Source organism: Ricinus communis, chromosome 6 (genome assembly GCF_019578655.1).
Source record: "Ricinus communis isolate WT05 ecotype wild-type chromosome 6, ASM1957865v1, whole genome shotgun sequence".
Classification (NCBI taxonomy): Eukaryota; Viridiplantae; Streptophyta; class Magnoliopsida; order Malpighiales; family Euphorbiaceae; genus Ricinus; species Ricinus communis.
The window spans coordinates 7,644,848-7,659,282 of NC_063261.1; the positions used below are offsets into that span (position 1 = coordinate 7,644,848).

A 14,435-nucleotide genomic window follows, 5' to 3' on the forward strand; every position below is an offset into this window, starting at 1 on the left:
TCTTGGAGGAGCTCGAGTTTCTCTTAGCAAGTGAACCAAGCCAAGGACTGAAGAAAACCATCAACACTCCTGAAGAAATTGCCCAACCGTCGATCCTTCTAATTGTTGAAACTCTAGCTTTCAAATTGGAAGAGCCCCTAGAGCATCATGACTACGTGCAAATATATGAGGAGCGAGTTTTGCCCATTATACTGGCAGCTTGCTTGACTGTCGGGAAGAGGAAATTGACGATTATCCCTCTAAGCGGATATTTGAAGCCATTTGCTTGGAAGAAGGATGGATGGTCGCCAATCCCCAATGTTTGCTTTTCACCATGAGTCCAGCTAAGAAGACTCATCACATAAAAAAGAAGCGCTTTTGGGAGGCACCCCAAATTTTATCTTTAATCTTTAATATTTTAACCTTTTGTTTTGAAACATTTTATTAGTTTTAGTTTTCATATTTTTAGTTTCGATTTTATTTCTTTATTTTATTATTTTCAGATTCTACCGAGGAGACACTGAATTTCCACAACATCAGCCTCGATGGATGATCAAGGCAGTCCCCTAGATCTTTTTATTTTTTCTGCATTTATTTACTTTATTTTTCATACATGTCATGCACTTGGATTGTATTGCCTTTGTTCTCTTAATTGAGCATTCCATGCGGGGTATCCATAACATTTTACACTGAGGACAGTGTGTTCTTCAAGTGTGGGGTGCTTATGGGTAAACCTTAATCTCTCATATGGATTTTTAATATATCTGAAATTGCTATGGCTAGGTGTTGTGTATTTTTAGGGGATGTTAGGACACTGTGTTTTTATGCACTTGAGTATGCTATTTTTGAGCTGATTGATGACTTGATTTATAGAATTGTAGTTACTTTTCTTTGCTGTTCATTGTCCTTAGAAAACAATTTATGGTGTTTTACACATCAACCTTGCCGGGTTAAACCGATGTTATTTAATTATTTTTTCGAATTGTCTAATTTTAACTTAGAACGTTGATAATATCATATGCATGTGTTTTTTAAGTAATGATTCAATTAATGATGTTGCGAACCAACTGCACCTAATACCACACCTGAAAGTGAGATTTTGAGCCAGTTGAGCATTCATTATACTTATGCTCTTTATATTTCTTATTTGAGTGTGCATTGTACTTAACTTTGCTTCTAGAACTTGCTTTGTAATGCGTGTTGAAGTTACATGAATATTGTGAATACCATGAGATGATTTGGGCGATTTAGGATTCACCACATTTGACCAAAAGCCTATCACCTTATGTTTCCATTAGTTAGCCAGTTTTTGAGCCTTAACCTTATCTTCATAATCTACATCTATACACTTCAATTATACCATTCTTTACATTTATCTTTCCTTTACCCTTATGCTGGAATTTCTTTCTGTGATTTATTCAACTTTATGTGGGATTAAAATGCTAGTTGCTATGTTGGTAAATTCACTAAATCTTTTTGATATTTTAAATGCTCCCTTTGATCCAATTTGTATTTGTTATTCTTTATGTTTATTCGAGTTGTATGCAGTGGCCGCTAATAAGTCGCTAGTTCATTATTATAAAAAAAAACAAAAAAAAGAGAAAAAAGAAGAAGAAGAAAAAAAGAATATATAATAAACAAATCTCTTTAATTATTTATCTTTTATTGGATTTAGAGCATTCGCGAGCGTTATTCTATGAAGTAGGGATTTTAGTGAATGATTCTTTTGTGATCTTAGGCATTTAATCCTTTGAGCATATACTATTGTTTATCGCACGAATTCCAAAGACTTTCACACTTCTATCCAAATCTCTGTACCTTTACCTTAGCCCCATTTCAACCTTGGTAAAGACCCTTTGATTTTGGTATTTACTTATTCACGATGAGCGAAGATATGATTTATGAGCAAGCTTATGGTGAGCGGGTCTTGTGCATTTGCTTTGAGGGATTTGTTATTCACCTAATATACACTTTGAGCGACTTGAGTGATCCCTGTGAGGCATTGGTTCATGATGTTTGTGTTGAGTTGTCATTTAAGTTACTCATGCATTAATATTATTTCCATTCTTTGTTAATGATTTGTAATTTGATTTATGATTAAGTATCCTTTGAGATGTGTTGAATACTCTCTGTTGTGGACTAGGGGCATAAACTGAAAGGAATTGCTAACTGTAGTTTTATGAGGTGAGTTGTTAATTGCTTGAGGACAAGCAATAGCTTAAGTGTGGGGTAATTTGATGAGCATAGTTTTACACATATTTGCTTGCATATTATTGCGTATATTCTTAGCAATTATTGTGCTTTTATTCCCAGATCACCTGTGTTTTGTGTTCTTTTGCATTTCAGGAACATTTATAGGACCATCATCGGTGTTTAAGCAATTATAGATCAATACATGCAGAAACGGACAAGAATTCATCAAGATCGGACAAGAGCCCGCAATGCATACATTGAGCACGGCTTGGACTCTGGCCGTGCTCAACCATTGGCTTTGATTCTTGAAATTGGCACTTTGGGCACGGTTTCATAGCCACCACGGCCTTCAAGACGCCCGTGGTGGCCAACACGGGAGCAACACTACCGTGGTGAAAACCTACTTAGTGAGATCCATACGACGGCCCGACTTTGTCAGAAGACCAAAGACGGCCTTGAACACGGCCGTGCTGAGTTAAATATATAAGAAAAATGAATTTTTCTTAGAAAAGGGAGAGGAAAAAGAGCGACTTAGAGCCCTGGCGGTTGGTTCGGTTTCTGCACAGTATTGAGTGCGAGAGAGAGTTGTAGGGAGTAAGAATCCCGGAATCGCAAGGTTCCGAGTGCAAAATCGTAGTGGAAGCAATTCAAGAGGCAGTTTGGGAGATTAATCAAAGTGTAGATCCAGATTTGGAGCTGTTCATCCAATTCGAGAGAAAAGGGTGTACATGTTTTATTTTCATTATTCTTTCATTGTAATTGATTTCCTAGATTGTTTTAAACATGAACATGTTTAGCTAGGCTGATTTAATCCATTGGGATTTCTTTACTATGTTGGCTTGATATTATATTGTTGGATTGTTTGAGTTGGTTTTGTATTCTTCTTATTTCGATTAATAAGATTATGCATTATTCATGAGACGTTGTGAATTGTGATGTTTAGATTGCTTTATGAGATTGAGAAATCCGTTTGGCAATTGGAATTTTGAATAACAAGAACTGGTTAATAATCGCTTAGAGATAAGGATAATTAACTAGCCAGATTAAGAATTAATAAAGCTTAATAGAGGCAGATTAAAGCTTAATGCTAATTTAAGAATCAATCGTTAGGAAGAGATTCCAACTTTAGGTTATTAGGTTTAGGAATTCGGTTATCTCGAGAGAGAAAGCGAATTCGGTTAAGAATTCATCCACGGGTAGCATAATTAGATTCACTGATCCTTTATCTTTTGTTTGATTGCCAACTAGTTTAGATTCCCTTTGGGTTTGTCTTCTTGTCTTGATTATTTCACTTATCAATTACTCCTGCATCTCCCTTAGAACTTAGCTCGTAGTTAATAGTTAGTTTAGAATTTATTCATCATCCATTTTAGGTTAATATAACAAAGAACAAAGGAGTAACTCTGGGCTTTTGCTTTCCCGAGGAATACGACCTTGATACTCGCCATTAGTGCTAGACTGCATCGATAGGTACACTGCCTTAGATTGTAGCTAACACGATTAGCACCCATCACTTATACTGAGAAACATTGCTTTCCTTGTTTAAATCTACTTTGAGAGATTATGGCATGTGCGTCGGGCCTACTATCCTCTATTATTGTGTTTGCCCAAATCCAAAATCTTAAGGAAGAAAAACTCACCATGAACCGTGTGCGAGGGTAATAAGGTTGGAAGGATGGACTGTATATTACTGTGTGTGCTAACTTCTTTTTCTTTGTCCTTGTGCATTGCATGGGCATCATGCATCTGATTCATTGCATGTATCATAATAACACCTTGTTTTTAGGCCATTTTAGATTATCATCCTTAGTTTTGTCACGAGGACCCATTTCACTAGCAATCGAGGCAATACTAGACAAGAGCCCAAGAAGTCCACTACTTTCAAAGATGGCCCATGCACAAGACATTGATGCTATTAAGACTGTAATCATGGGTGACCTAAGGATTATGATCTGAAAGGAACTCCAACAAGCTTTGGTTGAGACTTTTGGGAAACAGACTATCCAAAAGACTGCTACTGCCCCTGAAACTACTTTAACTGCTACTCAAGATGTGGAAGCATATGGTGAGCACCTTTGAAATCTAGATGACTACATGCTAGAACAAGCTAAGAAAGAGTCAGCTCTTACTGCAAAAAAGTCGTTATAGAATTCGATATTTTGCATAGTCTAACTAAAAGGCTCGACAAAATGGAAGATATGTTGAAAGATCAAGGCTTAGATTCAACCTTTGCTTTTGATGAACTGATGTTGACTGAAGAGGACAAGTTACCTCCCAAATTTCGTATGCCTAAAATATAGAAGTTCAATGGAGCTAGAGATCCAAATGTGCACTTGAAGCAATAATCTAATGTCATGAGTATACTCATTTAGCTAAGACCTAAATCATCAAGCTGTTTGTACTCTCATTAGAAGGGCTAGCTGTGAACTGGTACAATGGGTTGGAAAGGTCCATTAAGTTTGATTGGAAAAATCTTTATGATGCTTTTGTGAAGTAATATGACTATAATGCTAACATAGAAGTCTCTATAAGGGATTTGGAATCAACAAAGCAAAAGCCTAATGAATCCTTTTCCGAATTCTTGATTGGATGGAGGAACAAAGCAGTTTTAATGAAGAATAAGCCTTCTGAAAAATGATCAAGTTCGAATAGTTGTTTGGGTGGAAAAGCTGTAGGTAATGAATCCCAAGACCTTCTTAGGCTTGTACGATGATGGCTTACAAGTAGAAGAAATTAAAAATGCTAAAACTGGTGATAAGCATCATACTACACATATTTTCATGCCCGATTGTTTACATTTTTATGCATGATTATCCCATTTTATGCTAGAATCACCTGTCTTTTGTTTCCTTTCTCGTTTCAGGTCATTTTCGAAGGACATCATCAATAATCGAGGGAAATACGTGTGATTACGGACCAAAATCCATCAAATTGGGTGAGGACTAGCATCCCGAGGGTTGAGCATGGCTTGGACTCCGGCCGTGCTGAATTGCCAAGAAGCTATCCCCAATGGTGCCATTTCGGCCGATTCAAGCCACCACGACTGTGGTGGCTCAAAGACTACTGGGCATGGCTTGGAAGGAGTCAAGACAACAGACTCCACAGATTCAAGACACCGACTCCACCAAAGTCGAATCATCACACTGGACCCGCCATGTCAATCAACTATATAGGCAATTTTGAATTCTTTTGGAAGGGGGGACGAATTTTGGACTCAATTCCAAGACACACACTTAATTAATTGTTTCCTATACCTCAATTATAGACCTTGAGAGATCAAATTCATCAATTGAAGGAGGGATTTCACTTATTCCAACATCGAATTGAAGATCAAGACAAACTTTGAGAGCATTCAAGAGGCACCTAGGGTTTGAGATTTCGAATTTGCAATTTTAGGGTTTCTCATTCAGCTTGAAAGAGAAGGGTGTACATGCCTCTAATTTTCTTTTCCTTATTTTGTTGCCTAATTGCTTTAACCATGAACATGAGTAGCTAGATCTTTTGAACCCATTGGGGTTCACCTTTGTTGATGGAATATGCTTAATTGTTAGTTTTATAATTGTCATTCTTGCAATCTTCTTGCTATTTAGTAATAAAAGTTTGATTCAGTTAATTTGAGACGTTGAATTAATTGTTTATTAGGTTGTTTCTTGACATTGAGAAATGATTGTTACAACTGGACATTGAATAGTAAGGACTGGTAGTTAACACTTAGAGATAAGGTTGATTTACTCGCTGGATTAAGAATTAATAACTCTTAATAGTTTTAAATCATACTTAATGTTAATCTGTAGTAATCCGATAGGAAGAGATTCCATTAGGTTAGTGCAGGTTTAGGAATCCGGTAAGCTCGAGAGAGGAACCGGGATTCAATTCAGGATTTAGGCACGGGTAAGCAAGATCGGCAATCCATAAAATCCATCTTTAGAATTCCATCACTTAGGCTCCCTTTTGGGTTTATTTCTCTCTTCATAATTGTCTTTTGATTGTTCGTTGTCCTTCATTTACTTAATTGCACTCATAACCATTAGCTGGTATGTTAGAACTTTCACACCCTATTTCAGACTAGATAAAATAGCAAGCAGTAGTAACTTTAGGTTCACCCGATCTCCAGGGATACGACCTTGATACTCACTAGTGCTAGGCTGCATCGGTAGGTTCACTGCCTTAGGTGTAGGTTGCATAAAGAGCCCATCAAGTTTTTGGCGCCGTTGCCAGGGAACAGTAATGGTCAACTAGAGTGAATTATTTTTGTGTTAATTTAGTCATTGTTTGTTTATTCATTTATTCTTTATTTTTTATTATTATTTATTGTTATATTATTTTTGATTGGTTGGTTGTTGTTTGGTTGTCGGTTTCAGGTAGTATATGACCAGGAGCTCTAACCCTGATCCTATAGCACCCTTATCTGACCAAGCGCCTCTCGACATTGAGACGACGCCCCAGCTGAGGAGGAGGACAGAGTTACGGTTTAGGTTCACGAAACTGACGCGATGGAGAACCTCAACCCCCAGGCCGATGAGGATCAGAGGACGATGTACGAGTTTGCTCGACCATCTTTGGATGGGACGAAAACTAGTATAGTCAGACCTGCTGTAGTGGCCAACAATTTTGAAATAAAAGCCAACGTGATCCAGATGATCCAACAGAGCGTCCAGTTTGGAGGATTGCCCAGCGAGGATCCCAATGCACATATCTCTAATTTTTTAGAGATTTGTGACACATTCAAGATAAACGGGATAACCGATGACGCCATTCGGTTGAGATTGTTTCCATTTTCCTTGAGGGACAGAGCTAAGAGATGGTTGCAATCCCTTCCACAGCAAACAATTACTACTTGGAGGGCGTGGGCTGAAAATTTTTTATATAAGTATTTTCCTCCCGCTAAAACTGCTAAACTTAGAAATGAAATATCTTCTTTTGTGCAGTTTGATGATGAAAGCATGTACAATGCATGGGAGAGATTTAAAGATCTTTTGAGATGCTACCCACATCACGGATTGCCAGTATGGATGCAGGTTCAGACCTTCTTTAGCGGGTTGAACCTTGCAACGAGGCAGATGGTGGATGCTACAGCAGGTGGGGCGCTAAACAGTAAGACGCCCGAGCAAGCTCAGAACTTGATAGAGGAAATGGCCATGAACAACTATCAGTGGCAATCCTCTAGGAGCCGACCAGGAAGACAGGGAGTGGTCAACCAAGTGGACTCTATAACAACCTTAGCAGCTCAAGTGGAGCTTCTAGCCAAGAAGATCGACCAACTCCAGATGCCGGTTCATGCAGCGAACGTTGGCTGCGAGTTTTATGATGGCCCGCATTATAGTGCGAACTGTACTGCGGGAGGTATGTTTGCTTCATCTTCTATTAGTTTTCCATCTAATTCTGGTATGTCTTCTGATGTTGAATAGGTTGATTATATGGGGAATGCCCCAAGGCAGCAGAATAACCCTTACAGCAATACATACGACCCTGGATGGCGCAATCATCCCAATTTCAGTTGGAGGAACAATAATGCCCAGGGTCCGCCAGGTTTTCAAAGACTTCATCAATGTACCACAAAGAACAACTACCGGGCTCGCACAAGCTCCTCCTCCACAAGAAAAGAAGTCAAATTTAGAGGAGCTTATGATAAAGTTTGTGACGTCTACGGAAATGAGATTCCAGCAGACTGATAGTGCACTTAGGAATCAGCAGGCCTCGATTCAAAACTTAGAGACTCAAATTGGTCAAATTTCTAAGATGCTTTCAGAGAGACCTTCAGGATCGCTCCCTAGCACTACAGAGTCAAACCCGAGGGAGTATTGCAAGGCTATCACCTTGCCTGGTGTAAGAAATTGACTGGTTCTTCGCCTTTACCGATAAGGATAATACAATCGCAGTTGAGCTAAGGAAGGACCGGACCTTGAGGTGGTAGAGAATGAGAGAAAGAAAGAAGATAGGCAAAAGAGCCCTGTGCGGGAGAATCAGCCCCCGGTTCCATATCTTGCAAGGTTGAGGCAGGATAAGGTGAACAAGCAATATAGTAAGTTTCTTGACTTATTTAAGCAGCTGAAAATTAACTTACCTTTTGTTGAGGCAATTTCACGGATCTTGAAAGCACGCCAAGTTTTTAAAGGAGATTTTGAGCAACAAGAGGAAGTTAGAGGATCTCGGTCAGGTGGTGCTTAATGAGGAGTGTTCAGCTATTCTCCAGAATAAACTACCACTCAAGCGACGAGATCCAGGGAGTTTTACTATCCCTTGTATGATTGGTGATTTATCAATTAGTGGTGCATTGGCTGATTTAGGAGCTAGTATTAACTTAATGCCCACTAGTTTATTTGCCAAATTAGGGTTGCATGAACCTAAGCCTACTAGGATGAGTGTTTAGTTAGTAGATAGGACTGTTAAAATTCCTAGAGGTATTGTTGAAGATGTACTTGTAAAGGTAGATAAATTTATCTTTCCTGTGGATTTTGTGGTAATGGATATGGAGGGTGAAAGCACTGTGCCTCTTATCCTGGGTAGGCCTTTCCTAGCTACATCGAGGGCTGTTATCGATGTAAGTGATAGAAAGCTTAAGCTTAGAGTTGATGATGAGACCATTACCTTTGACCTAGCCATTTCCATGAGACAGTCACTGGACTATGATAATACTGTATATTCTATTGATGTGATTGATGATGTGGTTGAGTCCCATTTGCAAGAAATTTTATGTTCGACCCTTTCGCAAGTAGCATTAGTCGAGGGATGAGGAGTTGTCCAACGAGCAAGTGTTGGAACAACTCAATCGCTTTATTGGCTTCCCGAGCCGAGCTTGTCAACCCGATCCCTATCTTTTTCTTGACAGTCCGGGGTGCAGAAAGTAAAGACTTCATTCGAGAACCCACCAGTCTTAGAACTGAAGGAGTTACCGAGCCACTTAGTTTATTCCTTCCTGGATGAAGAGAAGCGCTTACCAGTAATCATAGCAGCCGATCTAACTCCTGAAGAACAAGCCATGCTGTTGGAAGTTCTAAGAAAGTATAAGAAGGCTTTTGCTTTCAAGATAGCCGATATCCCGGGCATAAATCCAAGTTTCTGCTCTCATAAGATTTCATTGAAGGGCCAGGTTGTTCAAATTTCAAAGACGACTCAATCTGAACATGAAAGAAGTGGTAAAGAAGGAGGTAATTAAACTTTTTGATGCAGGTTTGATATATCCCATTTATGACAGTTCGTGGGTTAGTCCTGTGCAGGTTGTACCCAAGAAAGGAGGCATCACAGTGGTAAGGAATGAGAAGGATGAGTTGATCCCGACTCGGACGGTAACAGGCTTTTGAGTTTGCATTGATTATCGTAGGCTTAATGATGCAACTCGGAAGGATCATTTCCCTCTTCCTTTCATTGATCAGATGATTGAACGTTTAGCAGGTCACATGTTTTATTGTTTTCTTGATGGCTTTTCAGGTTACTTTCAAATTCGTATTGCACCTGAGGACCAAGAGAAGACTACCTTCACCTGCCCTTATGGGATGTTCGCTTATAGACGGATGCCATTCAGACTGTGCAATGCACCGGCTACATTTCAGCGGTGCATGATGGCTATTTTTGAGGACATGATTGAGGAGTCTATGGAGGTATTTATGGATGACTTCTCTATTTTTGGTAATTCTTTCTCTCTTTGTTTAGCAAACCTTGAGTGCATGTTAGCTAGGTGTATTGAGGCTAACTCGGTACTAAACTGGGAAAAATGCCATTTCATGGTGAGAGAGGGGATTGTTTTAGGGCATAAGATCTCTCAGGCTGGGATGGAGGTGGATAGAGCTAAGGTAGAAGTAATATCTAAGCTACCTCCTCCTAGTTCTGTTAAGGCTGTTAGAAGTTTTCTAGGCCATGCAGGATTTTATAGGAGATTTATTAGAGATTTTTCTAAGATTGCTAGGCCTCTCACTCAATTATTAGTTAAAGATGTACCTTTTATTTTTGATGATGCATGCTTGGCAGCTTTTGAGTTACTTAAGAAACTTCTAACTACAGCCCCAATCATGGTTTCTCTTGATTGGAGGCTGCCTTTTGAACTGATGTGCGATGCTAGTGATTATGCAGTTGGAGCTGTGCTTGGACAGAGGATTGAAAAGAAGTTCCAACCCATTTACTACGCTAGCAAGACTTTGACGGGAGCCTAGGAACACTACACCACCATAGAGAAGGAGTTATTGGCTATTGTTTACGCCTTCGACAATTTTAGATCATACCTCGTTCTCTCCAAAACCATTGTCTTCACGGACCACTCGGCATTGAGGTACTTATTCCTAAAAAATGATGCGAAACCGAGATTGATTCAGTGGATTCTTTTGTTACAGGAATTTGATGTCGAGATCAAGGATAAGAAGGGCGCGGAGAATCTGGCAGCGGACCATTTATCAAGATTGGAAAATCCTCACTTGGATGCACTTGATGAGACGGCCATAGACGATCGATTTCCAGAAGAACATTTATATTCCGCCCCCTTCCTCAGCAAATTTCCCTGCCCCCAACTTCCAGCAGATCCAACCAGTGAGGATACACCATCAGCAGACTCCTAGCGAAAATTTTTTTTATGATATTTTCCTCTTTCCTTTTTCTTCTTTTACTTTCTTGCTTGTAGCATGCTTAATTTTATGTTATTTCCTTGCATATGTCTTTTTATGTTAAGTAGAACACTATGCCTTTCTAATTAATTTTTCTTTTTTAAAAAAATCAGCATGATCTTCAATAACCATGATGTATGATTCATATGCTTGCTCAATTTTAATCTCTCTAACACTGTGGACAGTGTTATACTAAAATGTGGGGTAGGTACCTACCGATGTTGTGCCTATCTTGAGTTTTGTTTTAATTAAGTAGTTGATGACTTTTTCTCCTTTGAATGGATTCCCTTATAGCTTTTATCGAACCTTGTTGGGAAGAAGGCAATGAACGAATCTCTTAATTACAATCCGGCCTGGTAAAACTGGTATTTTTCCTTAATTCTTCCATTTTACTTTATCTTAGATGTAGAACATTGTTAATATTGTTACTTATTATTGTGATTGACTGTTTAAACTTTGGTTTGAGAATTCATGCAATTTTAACCCACTCAAATGGTGAGATTTTGAGCCAATTGGTGCATCACTATTTTTATGCTCCCTTTTCTTTCATTAGTGAGCATTGCATGTAATCTCCGTTTCTAGAACTTGCTTTACGATATCTTTTGAGATTACATGAATTGTCAATAATCGTGAGATGATTTGGGCACTTAGGATTTACACAATTTGGCCAAAAGCCTAACCCCTGTTTTCCCTTAAGTGAACCAATTTTGAGCCTTAGCCATTCCTTTCGTGACAATAATAACGTTGACACTCATTTTATCACTTCTATTCATTTGACCATTCTTTCTACCATTGTTGCTGGAAATTATATAAGTTTATGCTGCATTTTATTTTGGATCAATCTGCATTCATATATTTCACTAAGTTGCTAGATTTTTCATAGATGCTCCCTTCAATTTGCAAAAAAAAAAGGGGATATTCAGTCTTATTGTATGTGTCAATAACCAACAACCCCTACATAAGCTGTTGTAATATATATATACTATATATATATATATAAAGGAGTATTAATTTAGTTCATTTCGAGCATCATCTTATTTTTAGAGCAACTTAGTGTTCATTCTGGTACAGCACTTGATCCTTCGTTACTTTCTTGCATTACTTGCTTAACTTCCAGCAACTTATAGCCTACTTTCCATATTTATACATACCTTACCTTAACCCCATTACAACTTGGCTCAAGACCCTTTGATCATGATTATTGATTATTTCGTAGTAGTGGAGATTGGATCTATAAGCAAGCCTATGGTAAGCACTTTTTCTGTATTATTGCGTTGAGAGCTTGGCGATCTTCTTTCACCTATATACACTTGTGTGTTTTGAGTACATCTTGTGAGGCATGGTTCTCAATTTCTCAATTTAGATGGTTCATCATTTTAACTTTAGCAACTTTATTAAGTTTGTTCTCTCTCTTAAGGATTTAGTGATTTGGGGATTTTGGGAAAAATCATTACGGAGTTTTGAAATTTGTTTTGAGCTAACCTCTTGCAATGCATTTGATTGAGTTATTTGGTATCTGTTTGAGGAGTGAGTTGTAAATTGCTTGAGGACAAGCAAAAGTTTAAGTATGGGGTAATTTGATAAGTATCATACTACACATGTTTTCATGCTCGATTGTTTACATTTTTATGCATGATTATCCCGTTTTATGCTAGAATCACCTGTCTTTTGTTTCCTTTCTCGTTTGAGGTCATTTTTGAAGGACATCATCAATAATCGAGGGAAATACGTGTGATGACGGACCAAAATCCATCAAATTGGGCGAGGACTAGCACCCCGAGGGTTGAGCACGGCCTGGACTCCGGTCGTGCTGAATTGCCAAGAAGCTATCCCCAATTGTGCCATTTCAGCACGACTTTCGAAGCCACCACGGCCTCCAGCATGGCCTGTGGTGGCTCAGCACCGGCTTGGGCACGGCCTGGAAGGAGTCAGCACAACAGACTCCCAGATTCGGACACTGGACTCTACCGGTCTTGAATCATCACAGCCTAGACTCCGGCCATGCTGAATCAACTATATAGGCAATTTTGAATTCTTTTGGAAGCGGGGACAAATTTTGGACTCAATTCCAAGACACACACTTAATCAATTGTTTCCTATACTCAATTGTAGACCTTGAGAGATCAAATTCATCAATTGAAGGAGGGATTTCACTTGTTCCAACATCGAATTGAAGATCAAGACAAACTTTGGGAGCATTCAAGAGGCAACTAGGGTTTGAGATTTCGAATTTGCAATTTTAGGGTTTCTCATTCAGCTTGAAAGAGAAGGGTGTACATGCCTCTAATTTTCTTTTCCTTATTTTGTTCCCTAATTGCTTTAACCATGAACATGAGTAGCTAGATCTTTTGAACCCATTGGGGTTCACCTTTGTTGATGGATTATGCTTAATTGTTAGTTTTATAATTGTCATTCTTGCAATCTTCTTGCTATTTAGTAATAAAAGTTTGATTCAGTTAATTTGAGACGTTGAATTAATTGTTTATTAGGTTGTTTCTTGACATTGAGAAATGCTTGTTACAACTGGACATTGAATAGTAAGGGCTGGTAGTTAACACTTAGAGATAAGGTTGATTTACTCGCTGGATTAAGAATTAATAACTCTTAATAGTTTTAAATCATACTTAATGCTAATTTGTAGTAATCCGATAGGAAGAGATTCCATTAGGTTAGTGCAGGTTTAGGAATCTGGTAAGCTCGAGAGAGGAATCGGGATTCAATTCAGGATTTAGGCACGGGTAAGCAAGATCGGCAATCCATAAAATCCATCTTTAGAATTCCATCACTTAGGCTCCCTTTTGGGTTTGTTTCTCTCTTCACAATTGTCTTTTGATTGTTTGTTGTCCTTCATTTACTTAATTACACTCATAACCATTAGCTGGTATGTTAGAACTTTCACACCCTATTTCAGACTAGATAACATAGCAAGCAGTAGTAACTCTAGGTTCACCCGATCTCCAGGGATACGACCTTGATACTCACTAGTGCTAGGCTGCATCGGTAGGTTCATTGCCTTAGGTGTAGGTTGCATAAAGAGCCCATCAACTGGTTAGAGCATGAAAAACTCTAAAGCTATAGAGATTGAAAAGCTACCATCTAAAGATGATGAAGAATACTTATATGTTGATTTAGAATAATGATTTTGCTTTTATTTAAGATCAATGAAATAACTTTCATTTTTGCTTATTTGATGTTTATTTTAATGGTAGTTTGCATGAAAATGATCACTATATGAGCATGTTTAAAATTAATTCTATTCGAATTAATTTATTTAATTTAGGCACAAATGATAACTCTAGGTATATTTCTACTAGATATGATATAACTCTTGAAGAGAGAAAAAGTAGGAGAATAAAAGAAAAAGAAAAGATAGCATCTGACACGCACGATTGAATTCAAGATAATAGAATTATTCCACATACTAGGGGACAAGCAATAAGGCCAAACTCATCCCTCATTGCACAACAACCTTGAAGTAGGGAGCTTCAAAGATTAGAAGAGATTAAAGATTAGTGCTCTAACCTTGAAAAGTGCAAGACCTATTAGATTTGACTCAAAAAAGAAATCTAGATTGAGTTAGAAGCTTCCATATAAAAAAAAAGAGACAAGAAAATTATTATGCTCAAAGATGTTAAAAGGAGTTCAAATCTTAGGGGCAATAAGTTCCAAGTC

The 14,435-nt window shown here is 38.3% G+C and overlaps 1 non-coding gene across 1 annotated transcript; it reads right to left on the reverse strand.

Moving 5' to 3' along the window:
- Nucleotides 1–7,067: 7,067 nt before the first annotated feature.
- LOC112533725 lies at nucleotides 7,068–7,174 on the reverse strand. Its single transcript, XR_003078060.1, has one exon. It is a non-coding gene; the product is annotated as a small nucleolar RNA R71 (small nucleolar RNA).
- Between the last annotated feature and the right edge of the window lie 7,261 nt (nucleotides 7,175–14,435).